At 32.5% G+C, this 13,083-nt stretch overlaps 1 protein-coding gene across 2 annotated transcripts in view; it reads right to left on the reverse strand.

The window, feature by feature from the left end:
- The window catches only part of LOC144447950 (acyl-CoA synthetase short-chain family member 3, mitochondrial-like), a 207,921-nt gene that overhangs the window by 178,578 nt on the left and 16,260 nt on the right, over positions 1–13,083 (reverse strand). The gene's annotated exons all lie outside the window — the stretch shown is intronic.

Raw genomic sequence — 13,083 nt, forward strand, 5'->3', positions numbered from 1 at the left:
ATACGAAGAAAATGATATACGTGTCCGTGACCATTGTCATATTACTGGTAAATACCGTGGTTCAGCGCATGAATCCTGTAATATTAATTTTCAAGTAACGAAGAAAATCCCCGTTATATTCCACAACTTAAAAGGATATGACAGTCATTTCATCGTACAAACTCTTGAAAATTTTAATGAAAAGATCGATATTATCCCACATTCTATGGAAAAGTTCATGGCTATAATGGTTGGTACTCATTTAGTCTTCATAGATAGTTTAAATTTCTTGAATGCTTCATTAGAAAAACTCGTAGGTAACACAAGTGATTTCAAATACACAAAACAAGAATTCCCCAATAGCTTAAAATTACTAACACGGAAGGGTGTATACCCCTATGACTATATGGATTCCACCGAAAAATTCAAGGACGTTAATCTTCCACTAAAGGAAAAATTCTATTCTATTCTAAATGAGGCTGGTATAACTGATGAAGATTATGTGCATGCACAAGATATTTGGAAGCATTTTAATATGCAAACGATGGGTGATTATCATGATCTATATCTCAAAACTGATGTATTATTACTAACGGATGTATTTGAAAATTTCCGAAAGACATGCAATCTATACTATAATCTTGATCCCTGTCATTACTTCAGTGCTCCGGGATTATCTTGGGATGCCTGCTTAAAAATGACTAAAATTAATCTCAAATTATTAACTGATACAGATATGCATCTCTTTATTGAAAAAGGTCTTCGTGGTGGTATCTCTTATATATCCGCTGGTCATGCAAAGGCAAACAATCCATACATGAAAGATTATGATCCGACTCAGGAATCAAAGTATATCATGTATTTAGATGCTAATAATCTCTATGGTTGGGCAATGGTTCAATCTTTACCAACGGATGGATTTAAATGGGTTGATGTAAATGAGCTTGATTGTAAAAACTTAGATAATTATACCAACGAAAGTGACCATGGATTAATTCTTGAAGTCGATCTTGAGTATCCTAGCGAGTTGCACGATCTTCACAATGATTTTCCTTTAGCACCTGAGAGATTATGTATTACTGAAGATATGTTATCCCCACATAACAAAAAGATATGTGACTTATTTAATATCAAATGTGGAAATATAGAGAAATTAACTACAACTTTGAAACCAAAAAGGAATTACGTACTTCATTTCCAAAACTTAAAACAATATTTATCACTCGGTTTAAAAGTCACTAAAATCCATAGAGCCATTGAGTTTAATCAATCAAAGTGGATGCCCCAATACATCTTATTTAACACGGAAAAAAGAAAGAAAGCAAGAAATGCCTTCGAAAAAGATTTCTTCAAACTAATGAATAACTCTGTATTTGGACGAACCATGATGAATGTCCGGAAGCATCGCAGTATAAAATTATGCACATCTCAAAAGCAAATCAAGAAATTAGTAGCTAAACCAACTTTTGTTATGCAAAAAATTATAACGAAAGGATTGGTTGCTGTTGAAAGTAAAAAGGAAAGATTAACTTTAAATCAACCCTTGTATGTTGGGATGAGTATTCTTGATTTGTCCAAAACTTTAATATATGACTTTCATTACAAATATATCAAAGAAAAATATGGTTCAAAAGCAAAATTGCTATTCACAGATACCGATTCATTAATGTATGAAATTCAAGCCGTTGATCCCTATAAAGATTTTTATCAAGACAAAGACCTGTTCGATAATAGTGATTACTCATCTGAGAGTCCATACTATTTTGATTATAATAAAAAGATAATCAGTAAAATGAAAGATGAATGTGCTGGTGTACCAATTATTGAATTTATTGGACTTCGAAGTAAAATGTATTCTTATATAACAGAGTCTGCTTCCGCACATAAAGCAAAAGGTATAAAAAAGTTAGTTATAAAAATGAATATTACTCACGAGGAATATAAGACAGTACTTTTTGAAAATTTACAAATGAAACATTCCATGAATACTATACGATCAATAAATCACCAGATTGGTAGTTACAAAATCAATAAAACTTCTTTAAGTTGCTTCAATGATAAATGTTATGTTCTTGATCATCGTAACACGTTAGCATATGGTCACGTTACTATAAGTAAACTATAAGTAACCTTAAGTAAGCTCGAGTTGAAATGAAATTGGCCAACCATTAAAATCTATTGATTCGTTATTTTGATTAGTTATCCAAATTCGAAGATTAGTTATATTCATTTTCTTGATGGGTACTGGAACATTAGCAGGAAATGAATAAGTGACAGCTTCTCCTATTTCACCCCGGTCTTGTATCGTTAAAATTTGTAAATAATTAGACCTTTTCCCATTGATGTAATTAGTAGGTGTATCTATAATATCGCAGTAAACTACATATTCAGTCACAGGAAGAAAATCTGCTTTGTTTGGACTAATACCCGATGCACTATATTCTTTCTCTTTAAAACCAAGTATTTTCGCAAAATTCTTAGGTTTTGAAAAGTCTACTTTAACATTATCACCGAGCACCATCTGTGTTTTTCCTGTTGGCAAAATTCTCTTAAAATTAATCAATTTTGCTCTACCAATCGCTTGTGACAATGTATCTACATTGTAATTACCTGGTTCTATTTTTTTAACTGATGTTTTATTGTTAATGGTAAAAGCAATTTCATTGTTTTCTTTCGTAATATTATACCAGGAATTATATAGTTTACACTCCAACAGTCGTATCTGTTTATAACCAGTCAGCGTTTCTGTAAAACTGGTAGTGATATCATTAGATTCTTTGTTTATATACAACTTCATTGTTTTTTTATATATATATATATAACTATATATAACTATATATAACTATATATTATATACTATTATATAAATTATGCCATCAAATTTTGGACTAGGTATGTAAGCACCTCAAGGATATGCACTTATTGATCTCAAAGATGTTTTCACACCGAATTTTTCTGGACGACATAATAATAAAGATTTTATCTTAAGATATAAAAATGAAAAATAATTTAGAACCAGCGGCAGTTCAATCACACGAGCATACTAACAATTTAGTAGACCTAAATGACGTAGATGAGACAATCGAAGAATTTAAAGCAACGAAACACCATGTACCATTTGGCTTTGCATATAGTAATAGAGATAATAAGTTCTATGCTTTTGATTTACCACGAGACTTTGTTGAATTGATTGAAAAACCATTAACTATTGATCATGGTTTAACTGACCAAGTTCCTTATATGTTGGTTTATAATAATAATACTAAAACATTCAATTTAACTGATATCAGACACTATTTACCAGAAGCAGATCCTAGACTAGACCTTCTAAACCCAAAACTGCATTTAAAAATGGATGCTTCAAAAACAATAGTAAAAAGTGACAATACTTTTCGTAGAATTATGAATTCAGGGGAATGGTATTGTAGTTATAACATTGATGAAGGAAATATTAACTTATTTTATGATGCGCAGTTTAATGTACTTGGTTTGAAACCTATTGATGTGGCTAAATTAAAATTGGTTACTGCTAGTGATACGATGATGGACAATATAAAGAAAGTAAGCAGTGGTACCATTATTATTAAATGTATTAAATTAAATACTGAGGGTGAATATGATACACTTTTGGATGGATTTTCAATAAAGTGTGACCGACGTACATTATTAACTATTGAAATTTATATTGATAACGGGAATATTAATGTTACTTTTACAGAAAATAAAGTGTCATCTAAATTACCACAAGCGTTAAAAGAAAATGAAGTGTTATATGCAATAACACAAGGGTTAAAGTTTCTAGATATCAAAACAATAACTTTGAAATGTATGATTCTTATAGATTTTAAAGTATTTTAAATTAGTATTTAACATAGATTAATTATATACAATGACCACAACATTATCTCTCAGCTTATCCCTCAACGATCTTAGGGATTTTAAATCTATGAAAATAATCCCAGGTGTTAAATATCAGATAGAATATGAAAATAATATGTTTAAATTAAAGCCGATTCCGCCTCCAAAGCCTAAAAAACCGGAGTCAGAAATTGCGATAATTGAATTAGATCATAAAAAAATTGTTAAACTATTTGTAAATGAATTTTCTTATATAATAAATACAGAGAAAGTAATATTTGATAATACTGGTTTCTTTATTCTACCAGGAAGTTATCATATTCAACATTTTATAGAATCTGATAGTTTTTTTAAGAAAGTTGAACATTCCGCAATAATTACCTTTACTATAAAATTCGATGGTAAAGTTAAAATATCTCATTCAACATACATTGTAAATAAAGAAGTTGTACCATCAACTATATCTCGGTTATTTACTATTAAAAAAAAAGGTTAAAGTCACTATTGGTTTTGTAATTTACGATCCTAGTTATTCAAGAGTAACCTGGCGTTCCACTTTGATTATCAAACCTTTAAAAAATAATATTTCTATAATTATAAGGTGATACCACAAAACTTGAAGACATGATTGACCAAAATGTTAAAACGATACAAGACCTACTCGACTATCTTACATGAGTATGTAGTGCATATAGACGTTCTTACAAATTATTAAGTCGTGTTAATAAAGCGATACTTATTACTAGTGGGATTGTTTCAGGAACTGCCGCATTAGCTATAGTTCCCGCAATACCAGTTTTTGTCAGTGCATTAACTGCAGTTCCAATAATCATTACAGTTGTCAACCAAAACTTAAAGCTATCGGATAAAGTAATGAATTTGAAATTACAGTATCAGAATTTTAAAGAATTATTAACATATACGCAGGCAAATGTAAAACACTGAAACACCTCAGGAATTTATTTAGGAAGTATTCATGAAGTCTCTTGAAATGCAAAAAGTTGCCAAATATACTTCACCTTTGGAGCGTTACTTGAAGTATTATAAACTGAATGGTTATTCAGATAGTGGAAATATGAAATCAGAAAATAAAATAATATAATAAAATATTACTTTATATAATTTACTAATTTACTAATATGGACCAGTATTTGCGAGACTTGTATTATAATTCTGATTTAGCATACAGTGGCATCACAAAATTGTGGCGTAAAATCAAAGAAGACAGTAGTATAAAACACAAAAAAAATAGTTAAATATAAGGAATTGAAACAATGGCTGGAAGAACAAGAAGTTTACACTATGCACAAACCAGCAATTAAAAAGTTCCCTTACCGCAAAGTAATTGTTTATGGAATTGATGACCAGTGGCAAGCTGACATTGTAGATATGCCCAATGACCAGAGGGGGAATCAGGGGTATCGTTACATCCTGACTGTTATCGATGTGTTATCGAAGTATGCCTGGGCGATACCGCTCAAATCAAAACGTGGTATTGAAATGGCTGACTCCTTTGAGTTAATTTTCAAAGACCGTGAACCGAGTAAAATTCAATTTGATGAAGGTCAGGAATTTTACAATAAGCATGTTAAAGATCTCTTTGAAAAACGTGAAATTGAGTGGTTTAGTACACGGTCCGATAAAAAAGCATCAGTTGTTGAGCGTTTTAACAGGACACTTAAATCACGTATGTATAAATATTTTACTGATAAACAGACTAGAAAATGGGTTAACGTACTAGATCGATTAGTGGACGGTTATAACAATAGTTACCACAATTCAATCCACATGACTCCGAAGGAAGCATCATTATCAAAGAATGAAAATATCGTTTGGTATAATTTGTACGGTGCTTATCTCACTGTTGAATATGGAACTCCGAAGTTTAATATCGGTGATACCGTGAGAATTTCCAAATACAAGAACGTGTTTGCCAAAGGATATCTACCAAACTACACACGTGAACTTTTCAAAATCAAACAAATTATCTTTGGTCCCGTTATTATTTACACTCTGAAAGATTTATTGGGTGAAGACATTGAAGGCACATTTTATGAGCAAGAATTATCGATTGATATAGCCACTAAGGAATCGAAACACTATAAAATTGAAAAAATATTACGTAACAAAAAAAATCAAAGGTCATGAATACGCATTGGTAAAATGGTTAGGATATGACGATAAATTCAATTCTTGGGAACCGATTGAAAATATTAAAAATATTTAAAATATTAAAAAATATAATGTATAGTACAACAGTTTAGCAAAATGTTTGGAGAACATAATATAACTAAATTTTTTAACAAATACAAAGACGTCCTTGGTTTTAATGTAGAGCTAGAATGGGACAACTTGAGAAGAAAAAATATGCACGTATTAATAGTAAATACAGGGGTAAAATTGAAAGATACAGCTCTTTATCAGATTATTTTATCCTTTTGTAAAGAAGTCGAAAAAAAGAATTTTTTGAAACGTATTGAATTTCCAGAGCCAGAGGACAATCAAGAGGCTAAATTTTTGAATGAATACTGGGTTCTTAAATTAATACAAGTTACTAGGAACAGACGTATATTTCAAGATAATTATGGAAATATATTACTATGTTTTACATAAACCTTTTAATATAGAACTTGAAAAAATGTGGTCATTAGGATTACCAGATACGAAGTTAACAAGAACGAAGACAAAGCCAAAAAAACAGCCGCCTTCAGAATCATTGGAGTCACCGCAACAGCCGCACTTTCCAAAACCATTTATGCTAAGGGACGACATCAAAATCAAAAGCATCGTAATTACGCGTCGTAATGAGTAAAGACGAGTAGCTACTAGTAGTTACGATGTACTACGTGAAACAGGAGATAATGAGGTGTTCAAGTTCATGAATAACTGACAATAGATAATCAGTTCACTTTTCTTTGTTTCCCGTAAAGACGTCGTCTTTGAGCGTAGATACGCGTAATTTTTTATCGCCAACACACAATAGATAGTGATTCTCACCTTCCACGTTTCCAATGATGACATCGTCTTCTATCGTAGTTGATCGTAGTTTGTCATAATTTTCGATCGTCAAAGAAAACCACGTACTCAGCCAGTAATGTGCTGATGAAACTAGTACTGTACATGTTTTTATGAGTGCAAGTTCATGGGCGATATTCATAAAAAAAAACAATAAGATACGCACGAAATCAAAGTTTCAATATTCAGTAAATCTTTTCACGAACATGACGGTATGTATTCGAAATTTATTGTGATGGACGCATGGACGTAATATTGTAACAGTCCTGGGTTAACAGTAAATCTTTGAGGAAGATTATCGTACAATTGTGTGACTCTCAAAGCATCAATCGCGGTTAGACTTTCTTTTTTGTTTTTTGCACGGTCGACAAACTAACAGTACAACTTACAAGCTCACGCTTGGCGGCCATGGTAGGGCCAAGAAATGCTGTTGAATTTCCGGGTTGTGGAAGTGCAGTTTTGACTTTTATATCATCGAATGACGGGATTTATTTTATATATTCTAAAACAACAACTAATTTTTTATGTTTCTCAGTAACATTCCTAAATGGTGGGGTTGAGTTGAGAAATCGCAATGTTCGGCAACACGTTGCGTGATGCATGATGTCGGTAGATAAACATAGAGACGCATGTGATGAACGTATTCAGTTATTCGAAGCCCGAAATTTTGTTATATAAATGACGTTTTTCCTCAAAATTTTGAAGAAACAAAACGTTTTTAGGTGACTTCTAAATCAATCAAATCAAACGATATATTAATGCGAGACAAGCTTTAGTTTTTAATTTGTTTTTGTGGACAATGTTCGAATTCGACTGACGAATCCTACGACTCGAATCTAACACGATCAATGCACCGTTCACCAGCCAGACGAAAATGGTCGACATGTTTGTTGACTAGCCGAGAAGGGCATAAGGAACTTGTGAGGCAGTCCGAATAAATAGATGTAAAATCTGATGTTTCGAATAAAAATTCTTCTTCAAGGTATTTTTAGGCAAGACATATTAGGTAAACATCTGAATATATCTGAAAAAACACTTAGTTGACTAGCCGACTGTACGAATGCCATAGAAGGCATCGAATGAATAACATTGAAAAAAGTAAGCGTGAAACTAATTTGCACAGGAAAGAAAATCTTTTTGTTTCGTTATTTTTTTCACGATGAAGACTACGCGTAAATGGTCGTAGTTTGGGCTCATGAATAACGGACAATAAGAGTTTACTTTTTATTGTCTACAACCTAAAGTACATGAATATGCGTTGAGACTTATGAATATTCACCGTAGTACATCGTAATTACTAGTAGCTACTCGTCTTTACTTGTTACGACGCGTAATTACGATGCTTTTGATTTCGATGTCGCCCCTAACACAAAATGCTAACTATGCACTACATCAACCATTTAATAAACAGTTATCTGTGGATTTACGAGATACACTCGTCAACATGGATGTTTATGTAAGCGAAACCGATCGATTCAATATAAAATTGAGAGATATATTCAAAAACTACATAGTAATTCATTATAATGCAAACAGTGCCAACAAATGGTTGAAAGAACCAAATATGCATTACTGGGATCAACAATTGAATTTTGCTGTTTGGTTAGCTACGACTGGATGCGGTGTTAGTATTCACGATCATCTGTATAATGATGATATCCCTAAACAGATTCAATCATTTTTTAGATTTCACGTGTACTTTACGATACGCCGTATATTGAATGAACTTTCTTGCCCACTACCTGATGACTCCAACACTTTTAGTAAAACCGATAATTTATATGATGTACCGTCTTATCATAGAATATGCGATGAATTCAGACTAGATTATAATACAGATTTCAGATTCACGTATGACACATCAGGAAACAATGGTATAGGGGTTGGTTATGAGTGGTGGAAAAAAACCATATATAAAAGAAATCCAATATAAATATCAAAATACAATGGTTGAAAACCCTGATGCTCCAGACGAGGCTCGCAGAAGTTGGCATTGGTATAAATTTCAAAATGACGATTATAAACCATACAACTATTTTGTTTTAGAAAACAGTACAGGCTTCACACAAGCAAGTTTAGGACGATTGAATCGATCGATCGAAGCTTATGTATATTGTGTGTTAGGAAGTCAAGCAGACACGCGAGTAAGTATAGCAGACTCTGGCGGTGCTGGTCAAGGAACGAGCCAAAAATGATTTCATTACTCGAGGATGAGACGAGAGGCATTAATGAGGACAACAGTATACCTCGTTATCAAAATGTAATTAATGCAATGAGGGTAAAGTTAGATCTAGCCATTTCTCCTTCTTTATGGTTAATTCCGAGTAAAATGATTATAAATTTGAATACGAATGTGGCAGGTTATAACAATTTCTTGCAACAGGCGACAGAAGATATGAAGTTCGGTTATAACAACATAAATAATCAGCATTAAAGGAAATGGAAGGTCATGATGACCCAGTGCAACGACTCGACAGTTCAGACGAAACGGTAGCAGAAGTGACAGCAGTTGAAGGGGTAGCAGAGGTAGCAACGAGTACTGCTTCAACACAAGAGCATGACATCGTTGACGTTGTTCATGAATATTCAACGATTGGAATAATAATCGGTGTAATATTTTTAAGTTACATATTTATATAAATATTTATATAGTAAGATGGCTGACTTTAATATTGATCCTTTTGATACTAATCCTTTAAGGGAAGACCCTAGGGACCCTGGAGTAGACTTTGAAATGACAGACTACGAACAAGATTCGTTGGATTTTCTGGCGGAAACGGAACAGGAAACATCATTCACAGACCAGGTAGGTGCAGCAGATAAACTTACTGAATTAAAAAATAAAATGTTAGAAGAAACTATTGATGCAGTTATTAAAAAAAGTGACAACGTGAGTGTTAATCGAACTGAATTGCGATTAAATACATAATTATGTAGGAAAGGATGGACAGTTGTATGATAACATAAAAAATCAACGAATTACAAGAAACGTTAAACTTTTAGCCAAAAGTACAATAAAAAGTAAAATTCTTACTGCAGCTGCTAATATACTTTTCTTAGACACTGCAGAGGATACTGTTGACACTTCAATTCCACCGGGGTCGTTAAATGTGGATGAAGTTGAAGATCTCACACCACCAATGGTTGGTCAATTAAGAGACTATCAGACCTACCTCAGAAAAGACACTGCAGTAATAAAGATGAAATTGGTAAGGTTGAAAACAAAATTGAAGAATGGAATGAACTTAATCCTGAATATACAGTCATGCGTAAAGAACTTGATACAGCAGTCAAAAGTTTAGAAGATTTGTATGATAGAAAAAGAGAATTGGAAAGCAGACAAAAAATCGAAGAATTATCGCAAGATGAAAAACAAGAATTAGGTAGAATTCAGATTAATATCTTAAAATATAATAAAGAAAATGATATTTTACGCAATAAGTTAGCTGAGGCATCTGCTTTGAAAGAAGTACTCAAAGACCCAAACCTTAGTATTAAAGATAAACTGGTAATTCTTTTCAAACGCAATGGAGTTACTATCGTTTCATTGGCAACAGCCCTCGGTTTGGTTATAACTACCATATCCATTGTATTAGGAGGACGACCGAAGGCTGCTGGTAGTAGTGGTAGTAGTAGTGGCGGTAGCGGCCCAGTCAAAGCAGTTATTAAACGTGTTGCGGATGCATTGAAATGGCTCGGTAATAAAGCAGCGATGGCACTACCGGGTATTATTGGCACTATCGTGTCGTTTGTTTTAAAAACAGCGGGGCAAGTTGTAGGATTTATAGGTGAGCATACATGTATATGGCTGTTGGCAACTGCAATAGCGGTATACCTTTATGAACGGATTTTTGAACAAAGTTCTAACCAAAAAAAATAAACGAAAATAGTATAAAATGAAAATAGTATAAAAAAAATAAAAAATATAATAATATACTATATTTTGTATTTTGTATTTTAGTATTTTTATATAGTATAATAGTATAGTATAAGAAAAATGCCTTACAATAGAGAACTTCAAGGTGACTACTCAAAACTAAATGCACTCGGTAGTAAAGGAGAGCGAACTCATCATGTTGTAACGTATAATCCAAATCGTGCAAAACTCGGTGAAGTTTTATATATCAGATGTCCAAAATTAGAGGACACTGTTGTTCTAACGGATAAATTTAATCTTAAACTAGAAGGTCATAATAAGAACTTTGTTGTTCAAAACCTGTCTACCAACGTCATCAGTCGACTAGTTTTAAAATTCGAAGGGGAAATCTTAATGGATTTAACAGGCTACAACTTAGTACAAACGGATAAAGATCTGTATTCGGATAGAGCAAATAAAACGCTGTATGGAATTCAGTCAGAAAATCTCAGAAAATTGAGAAGCGATAATATTGATGGAGTCGGTGGTGGGGATTACTTAGGAGAGGCTGCACTTCAAAAGGCATACGGTAAAAAATATGCGATCGATATCGCGAAATTACATCCTATAATGAATGGTCATGGAGCCGTATATCCTTCGAGCTTAGGAAGTCATATCGAATGGGAGCTTACTCTTGCTTCTGTTAATAAAATCCTAGTAAGTGAAGACATGGCTGGTTGGGATTATACTTTAACAAACATCCAACTTGAATATGAAACGATAAGAGATCCAAAGTTAGCTATGGAAATTAAGGGTTACTATAACAGTGGTAAAAGTTTTCTTTACGAACATATTCAACATTTCAGAACAATTAACTTCTCTGGTACAGATACAATTATTAACGAGAACATTAATATACCACGTAGAAGCTTGAAAGGAATTTTTGTATTATTCAGCAAACCACAGCAACAAAAGGATTTAGACTCCGAACTATTCTTCAATACTAGTATTAATTCTGTTGCAATAACGATAGAAGGCATCGCAAATAAAGTGTATGCACAGGGATTATCTCCTAGAAAATTTTGGGAAGAAACCAGACGTTATTTCATGGCATCTGAGTTCTGTTGTGATAAACTAGAGAAAGTAACCGAAGCCACCTTTCTGTTGGATAAATACTGTCTGTTTATTGATTTAAGAAGTTTTAAGGATAATAGGTATCATGGTAGTGGTCTAAAGGTCATGAATACAAAAGATGGGGTTCAACTGGAAATTAAACGAGAGGCTACAAACCCTCAAGAAAGAATAACTGCAAATATTTTCATTATAAGTGATGCCATGCTTAAAATTCAAGAATCTAAATTAAAATCTATTATATATTAATACTATATTAATACTCTAAAATGATCTGGCTTGACCCTCCTTTCAATATGCTTATTAGTGCACGACATGTTCGGGTAAAACAGAGTTCGTTATGGAACTGTTACAAACGCATTACAAAAACGTATTCGATTATATAATCATAATCTGTCCGACGTTCATAAACAATAAAGCTTACAATAAAAAATGTATTTACAAAGACTCGGACATTATTATAATGATTCCCAACATAGAAAAAATAAATGAAAGTATTGAATTCGCATATGAGTGTTATAAAAGTCACTATAAAAGTTCAAAAAGTCTAATCATACTAGATGATTGCGCTTTCACGAAGGATGTCAAATCTCATGTCAATATTTTAACAAAGTTGGCATTTTCAGCTCGTCATGATAATATTAGCGTATGCGTACTTACGCAACAATTTACGAGTATCGCCAAGACATTTCGAGAAAATATCGGCATGCTTGTTCTGTATTACACACCGAGTAAAAATGATGTGAAAGAGATAATTGAAAACTATGGGATGGAATTAAATAAGGAAGAAATTAATGAATTTATAAAACAATTAAAATATACTCCTTATAGCAAATTAGTGTTTCGTTTAAGACAACCTTATAGTATAAATCTGGTATAAATCTACTATAGTTAGTATAATATGTTAATCAATGATATTTGTTGTCTATGTTGGCTATTTATTGCGTTAGTTATCATCTACTTTTTTTACAAAATAAAATGTAAAATTAAATATTTTTTTATATTATATAAATATTTATATAACAAAATGGAACAGACATTGGCAGATATTTTACAACCAGTTGAAGCGGTAGCACCAACACCAGCCTCAACAACAGCGACACCAGAACAGGCTACTCCAATAGCTAAGTACAGAGAAAGATTACTATGTATCATTGCTGCTGGACAATCAAAAGCTTTCTTGGGAAAAAATTTCACTCTCGAATATATTGAAAAAGCGAACGAAAAAGAAATCGAAAAGTATT

Source organism: Glandiceps talaboti, chromosome 17, assembly GCF_964340395.1.
Source record: "Glandiceps talaboti chromosome 17, keGlaTala1.1, whole genome shotgun sequence".
Classification (NCBI taxonomy): domain Eukaryota; kingdom Metazoa; phylum Hemichordata; class Enteropneusta; family Spengelidae; genus Glandiceps; species Glandiceps talaboti.